Raw genomic sequence first — 6,000 nt, 5'->3', positions numbered from 1 at the left:
CAACCTGAGCATGAAGAGCAAGACTCAGCAGCACAGACTCATCTAACATGGGCAAAGTGCTGCCTTCAAGCCCCTGCACAAGACAGGCAGACAGACGGACGGACGGACGGATGGACGGACAAGAAGATGATGCTGCCTTGAGAAACCAAACAGAGAGGTGGTTCATCTGGCTTCCCAGTTGCCAGAGCACCAGGCAGGGCCCCCTCAGCATCTTTCTGCATGCGTCTCTGCCTCTCCCTATCTCTCTGTGTACCTGCCCCTCCCCCTCGCTCCCTCTCACTCTCCCTCCCTCCCTCCCTCCGTTACTCTGAGATCCACCACCATGGCTCCATTCCCAGCCTCCAGGGTTTTCTGGAATGTTCCCCCGGGCACACCGTGTATGGTTTACCTCAAAGCTGCCACAGAAGGTATCAGATGCGTAATCGGTGTTTCTGTTTGAGAAGGGACAAGCGCGTAATGAAATGACAGACAAAAGAGGGTCTGTCATCCCTAGAACTTCAAAACCATCGACATACACTGAGCCCTGCCTGACTTGGAACAATGCCCGCTAAGGCTGGGCAGAGAACATGCAGCCCAGCTAGGGCCACAAACATCAGTAGCAGAGACGGGCTGACTCACTCCATCTCCCTGCCGCTTATCTGCTGTGGACAAAGGACAGGAAAGAGAGGGTGGCATGTGGGAGATCCCTCCAACAAGGTCAGACAACAGCAAAGAGGAAAGAGGAAGAACAGTCACAAGAAACCTGCTCTCCACAGACCGGGGCCAGTCATTTAACTTCTGAGGCCCAACTTCTTTCTCACCTATGAAATGGAAATAAGGAAACCCACCACAGGAGGTTAAAGTTGAAAGTGCCTCACTCAACCCCTGTGGACAACAAGCCCCTAAGCCCAAAAGGCCCCACCCCTCCACTAATTTGCATCACACTCAGAACAGAAATGGAGGAGACAGCTCAGTGCCTAAAAGGACTTGTTCTAGGGGAGCTGAGCCCCCTCTTCAACTCTATGGGCACTAGGCATGCACATGATGTACAGACATACATGTGGTCAAAACACTCAGAAAATAAATGTCTTAAAAAAAAAAAACACTGAATTTACTTTTAAAAATCTGTTAGGAGTTGAACTATGTCTCAAAATATAGAATACTGAAGCACTTTTTTCCCTTTGCATATGTGTGTGTGTGTGTGTGTGTCCATGTGGGTGAGTGTTCGCACTTGTGTGTGGAGGCCACAGAATGACGTCAGCTGCCTTCCGTGATCACCACTCTCCAGCGGCCAGCACACCTGCCCCAGTGTCACCTGCGGCTGTGAAGGCCAGGCCACACTCTGGAGCTCCACCTACTCAACTGCATCCCTGTTGAACGGCCAACGCCCTGGGATGTGATCTCATCTGAAAGGAGTCTGGGGATATAATCAGGCTGGGAAGGGCTTGTGTGCTGGAGCTGTGTCCTTAAAACAAGGAGAAACAGCACACAGGGGATGATGGCTGTATGGGGCAGAGGACACGGACTGGTGCCACCCATTAAGGGCTGCAGGGACGCTGTCTCAGGCTGCAAAGAGCACAAGAGGAGTCCAGAGCCCAGGAGAGCAGCAGCCCAGCTGCCTACCGCCTGGATGCTGGACCCCCAGCCCCAACACGGCAGAAACAAACACCTGCCTTTAGCTTCCGTCTGCAGCTTGTGCTAACAGCAGCCCCAGGAAACAGAGGCCTCTTTCATTCCCAGTCCAGCACTTTGAAGGAAATTTCCTGACTGGCTTCAGGAAATGGAATTTTTACAAAGATTGCTAACAAGTAATTCACCAGGAAAGTCTGTCTACAATAGCAGCCCCTCTGCAGAGGGAGAAACATCACTGGTTTGACAGGGACAGCTACCACATTGAAGTATCCATAGACACAGCTAAAAAATGGTCTGTTATACAAATGAAGGTCCAAACCATCCTCTTACACAGACACACCGTCTCTCAGGCACACTCATACTCTCTCTCTCTCTCTCTCTCTCTCTCTCTCTCACACACACACACACACACACACACACACTTATATGCACATGCACACACATGCATACACTCATTCACACACATTCACATACATATTCTCTCAGTCACACACAAACACATTCTCTCACACACACTCATACACATACACATTCTCTCTCTCACACACACACTCCCACACACATACACACATTCTCTCTCACACACACATGCACACATACAGAGTCACACACATTGTCTCTCACACAGTCACACACATGTTTTCTCCCCCCCCCCCCACATACACACATTCACACACTGAAGAGAATGGCTTGCGCCCACACAGTCTCTCCCACAATGCACTCAAACACCAGTGGCAATCTCTTGTTGGAAGTAGACCCGGATAAAGGGAGGCTCAGCTTTGACCCATGTGATCTCAGCACAGGGCTGGTCAATCGAACACCAGGGAAAGGAGAGAGGCTTGTTTTGCTCTGCACAGCCAGCAAGAAGAGAAAGGATTCTGGTTCTGAGCCATTAGACCAAGCCCTGTGACCTTCCTCCTCTCCCTGGTCAACACAGAGCTGACAGGACATCAGGATCAACCAAATCGTGACTCACCTCCAGCACCCAGTCACCAGGCAACTGGAGTAATGCTGAAGGCACAGCCACCATCTTTGTTTCTCTTCTCCTCCCCCTCCCTTCCCCCCCCCACCTCCCTTCCTCAATTCCAGTTTCATCTGGCTGATCTGAGAACTCAGAGGAAAGTTCCAGTGTCAGGGAATTCCACTGTGGAATTGGTTTCTCAGTAGGCCTCGGTTCTAATAAGGTGACCAAACCAGTCTGCTGGGTGACATACCTCAGGCAACAGCGGCCGGGGAAAATACCAGCCAGGAAGGACAGGGTCTCTGACGTAGAAGGCAGACTGCCACGTCTACCCAGCGCTAGCACGCTCGCCTTACCACAGGCTTCCTCACCTCCACCCCAGATACAGAGCAGCACAAAGCGCGAGGACACCAGACTCGTGGGACTGGGGTCTGGGCGAGAGCAGAGGCAGGGGCCTAAGACAGCCAGAAAGGTGGGGGCCTGCTGCCTCACTCAGGAAGCATCCAAGGCGTCTGGGCCTAGACCATCCACCCGTCTGCAGCGCCCGGGTTCTCCCTGTGTTGCAGCTGTACTCCACTGCACGGCGATCCTAACGGTTGGAGACTGCTAAGCCAAGTGGTCAAACTTCAGGCCTGGCTGCTGCCTTTCCTCTGCCTAGGAGCACCTCCATCTCGGAGACAGCAAAGGCGGGTCAGTGGCAGTCAGGGGAGCTGAGGCACCTGCACAGTCAAGTCTCTTACTCGAGTTAAGATTATTCTGAGCTTGTCTTGAGCTGGAACCAAGCCAGACCTGGGGGGCCGGGTGGGGAAGCCATGCACTAAGTAGATGGCACAGTGGCTAAGTGCCTGTCATACAACTGTGGGGACCTGAGTCCAAACCCTTAGCACTCAGCTAAGGGCTGGTGCGTCAGCACCCATCTGTGGGCCAAGCCACTGGGGACAGGGTTCGTCTTTGGAGTTCGCTGGCCAACCAGTCTAGCCAAATCGGTGAGCTACAGGTTCAGCAACAAACACTGTCTCAAAAAAAAAAATAAAAAATCAGGGGAGGGGAGCAGAGAGGGGTGACAGAGAAAGACACTCTGCATGTACACGAGGGTGAGAGGAGGACATGACACAGACGACATATGCACACAACAAGCACACACCACGCGCACAAACACGACATCATCACACAGCAGAGCTCAGGGGTTTGAAGACGTCACTGGAGAAGGCTCCTGCATGTTGTGCTTATTGCATGTCACCTCTCCAAGTCAGGCCCGAGGGAGGTGACAGCAGGTCTGCTGTCCTGACTTGCTAAGGGAGTTACAGGTTCTTGCTCGGTGTCCACCAGGACTGTGGTGAACAAAAGCCCACCATGAGCCACATCTGTAGGCAAAGGGGGTCTGATTCCAGCTTCAGAGCCAGGAAGTGGGCATGCCCACTGAGGAGGAGCAAGGAGTCCAAAGCTTGAGGCATTCATTCTGTAACGTTATCCAAGAAGGTAGCGCGGAGTCCTGCCCAGCTCAGAAGCCACTCTGAAAGCAATGCCCATTCCTCTTGGCTCCGCAATAGCTCAGTGGATGATAGTGTTTGCTGGGCAAACATGAGGTCTGAGGTCAGATCCCTAGCACCCAAGGAAAAGCTGGCCGTGGAGATATTTGCCAAAGGAAACTCAGTATCTTCCTCTGGCTTTCAGATATATCCACATAGGTATGTGTGTGTGCATGCATGTGCTAACACACAAGTATAGACTCATACGTACATACATACATACACACACACATAGGTCCACTGGCAGGTGCACATACACATATACACAGATGTGCACACACATGTGCATACACACACACATACGTATATACATAGGTACATACACACAGGTATGTATACATGCACACACACAGGAGCACACATGTACATATACAAGTGCACACATACACACATAGGTGCATATACACACAGGTCCACATACATAAACATAGACATACAGATGTGTATACACACACACACAGGAACTGAAGCTCCTAATATATTCCAACTATGTAGCTCAAATTCACTGTCTCAGTCTATGAAATGTTAATATCAATTTCAGATTTTCATTTAAGATTTATTATTTTGTGTCTATGGGCATTTTGCCTGCTTGTATGTCTGTATCGTACATGCATGCAGTGCATGCAGTACCCAAAGAAACCTGAAGAAGGCTTCAGATCTCCTAAAACTGGAGTTACATATCATTATGAGCCACCATGCGGGTGCTGGGAGTTGAACCCCAGTGCCCTGGAAGAGGGGCCGGTACTTTTAACCACTAAGCTATTTCTCTAGCCTCAGGATCTATCACCTTTGAAATAATTGGAAACTTTGAAAACTTCCGTAGCCACAGAACCTCCTACCCTGGAGTTGACTCAAAAGAAGAGAACTGAGGCACGCTCAAGGCGGGGGGTCCATCCCCGGGTGCACAGTGCCCGGTGACTCCTACACTGGAAGGAACGATGCAAAACTCCCCCTTGTTTTCTCGAGGTTCAGATCCTGTGACATCCCTTTCTGTTTCCCTGGATGTTAAAGCGATCCATTTCGCCCTTGTTTTTGTGGCTTCCATACTTCTCCTCCTCGGTTCAGAGCTAAGGGAAAGCGGGCAGAAGAGCCTGGCCCGTCTCCCCAGCATGTGCAACAGCGAAGGCCTTGACGGAACAGCAGCTATTCCTCCCCTGACGCAGCGGGGCTGGAATGAGCTCTTTAAAGAAGCTGACAGGCATCTACGAATGTTCCTCAGTCCTGCAGCCCTGCACTGGACCCCAGAAGCACTGAGCATCCTCACCGTGAGGACGGCAGAGATGCTGAAGGCGGGAAGTGTGCACAGGCCAAGAGCTGCGGCCCACGGTGTGAAGCGGAGAGGACCACTCTCCTTGGCTGTGCCTGGACAGTAGCTCAGAGCACATGCCTGACGTCCTGGGGCCCTGGGGCCTATCCCCAGCATTTTAAAAAATTGTTGTCTATAAAACAGAGATCATGAGCTCACTTCGCAGTGTTAACATCCAGAGAAATGGTGTAGCTCTAGTCGAGAGGTAATGCCAGCATGAATAATTAGAAATCGAGTCCAGCATAAGTGGTAAAAGAAAGGGGGGGGGGGTGCTGAATCCTAAAACTAGATGCCCTGGCATCTGGGGAACATAGGGAGGAGAGAGAGAGAAGAAAAACCTACTCTAAGGACGACTGAACTGGGCCCGTCCCAAACACTGGGAAGTCCTGACCTAACACAATTGCTCCAATCAAGCCATCTGGAGCCCTCAGAATGAGGACAGCGCGAGCTGAGAGGAGATATTATAAGGAAGAAGAAAGCAATCACCCAGCTGGCCTGACCTCGTCAGATGTTGGAAACTTAAGTGTCTGAGCCAGGAGGCTCCCCAGTGACCACGGCAGCTCGCCACATCGCGGGTGTCCACAGACAGAATG

At 51.4% G+C, this 6,000-nt stretch overlaps 1 protein-coding gene across 8 annotated transcripts in view; it reads right to left on the bottom strand.

The window, feature by feature from the left end:
• Tiam1 (TIAM Rac1 associated GEF 1) overlaps positions 1–6,000 on the bottom strand; it is a 344,338-nt gene that overhangs the window by 295,470 nt on the left and 42,868 nt on the right. Inside the window, exon 1 of one of the 8 annotated variants that reach the window (XM_052157897.1) lies at positions 389–407. The exons of 6 other annotated variants lie outside the window; for them this stretch is intronic. The gene's annotated coding sequence lies outside the window, so the exon portion shown is untranslated. Of the gene's footprint in view, positions 1–388; positions 408–6,000 lie in introns of those variants that run through there. One more of the 8 variants, XM_052157906.1, reaches the window with a different exon arrangement.

This window comes from Apodemus sylvaticus, chromosome 15 (assembly GCF_947179515.1).
Source record: "Apodemus sylvaticus chromosome 15, mApoSyl1.1, whole genome shotgun sequence".
Taxonomy (NCBI): Eukaryota; Metazoa; Chordata; class Mammalia; order Rodentia; family Muridae; genus Apodemus; species Apodemus sylvaticus.
The sequence above is the reverse complement of the archived record's forward strand: the minus strand, read 5'-3'. Positions and strand labels throughout refer to the sequence as shown.